The 1,227-nt window shown below is 68.9% G+C and overlaps 1 protein-coding gene across 1 annotated transcript in view; it reads right to left on the bottom strand.

Moving 5' to 3' along the window:
- The window catches only part of PRKG1 (protein kinase, cGMP-dependent, type I), a 363,786-nt gene that overhangs the window by 361,859 nt on the left and 700 nt on the right, over positions 1-1,227 (bottom strand). The gene's annotated exons all lie outside the window — the stretch shown is intronic.

Raw genomic sequence — 1,227 nt, 5'->3', positions numbered from 1 at the left:
GGCGGGGCCCCGCCACGGCGGCGGGAAGGGCCAACGGCACCCCCCGGGCCTCGGCCCCTGCCCGTAACCTAGCCTGAGGAGAAAGAGCGAGTCCCGGCGGCGGGCAAGGCAACTCCGGCTCTGACATCCCCAGGCAGGGCAATGGGGAGCACTTGGGCATCGTCCGTCGCGCCTGCCCGGGCCCCGGGGGTAAACCAGCACCCATTTGGGGCTGGTGAAGTCCCGCGCGGGGCTCCGGAGGGGCCTCGCTGGAGCAACGCAAGCGTCGAGAGGCCGAGGGGCCCCGTCCGCCATGTGCCCTAACAAGCGGCTTGAGGGGGGGGGTGACCTGCATCCCAAAGCCCACCCCAAACGAGAGCAACCCCAACTACCAGGATGGCTCGAACGATCCTCCACGACCCCAGCGCTCCCGTTTAAATCGGCGAGGAAGATGTCGGCCGCAAAGGGGAAGGCGGATTTGTCCACCGACCGGCAGCAGCGACGGAGAGGTCGAGGCCCGGTTGCCGCCAGCCGAGGGGCACGGCCCCGCAGCGGCAGGCGGGGGGGGCGAGCCCCGGGCAGGCCCCTGCCGCCCTCCACTGTGCTTGCACGTGAAGCCAGGCGCTTCGGCAGCGGATCATCTCTTTTTCTCCTCTTTTTTTTTCCCTTAAGGAGTGCTGAACCAAATGCATCGCGATTTATTGGCTAGGAAAAGACACTAAGGGGAGGGAGTGATCCCGCTCCTGCGAGGTCTCCGTTGTCTCCATTAAATCGCTGTCACTCGCCTAGTCTGCGGCAAGTGTGAAACCCGGGCAGAGCGTCTCCCGGGCGTGCTGGGAGCTGAGGTTCCCTGCAACTTTCCCATCCCGCCGCCCCGCCCGCACACCCTCCACCGGACCAGGACACTGCAACGAGTCCCTGCCACCCCCCGACCCCCAAAACACCAGCACCCGCCGGCCAAGGGTGGCCAGGAGGCTGCTGGAGCCCCGGGCACTGCACCCCACCGGGCTCCTAGTTTCCCTGCCCGCCCGGCTGTGAATCGCTCCCTGCAGGACGCCGCTCCTCCCCGGAGGGGAGAGACACCCCCCCCCCCCCCGAGTTTCTCCCGTCCCCTCCCGCAGAGGTGAAGCCCCCGAGACAGCGATGCGCTCCCATTCAACCCGCCGGCAGCAGAGACTCCCCCGGCAGCAGCCCGCCCCTGCCCGAGCTCGCAGCCGTGCCTCCCCCGGCAGGATGGGGGGGGGGGGG

Source organism: Haliaeetus leucocephalus, unplaced genomic scaffold (assembly GCF_000737465.1).
Source record: "Haliaeetus leucocephalus isolate CR32 unplaced genomic scaffold, Haliaeetus_leucocephalus-4.0 Scaffold198, whole genome shotgun sequence".
Lineage (NCBI taxonomy): Eukaryota > Metazoa > Chordata > Aves > Accipitriformes > Accipitridae > Haliaeetus > Haliaeetus leucocephalus.
The sequence above is the reverse complement of the archived record's forward strand: the minus strand, read 5'-3'. Positions and strand labels throughout refer to the sequence as shown.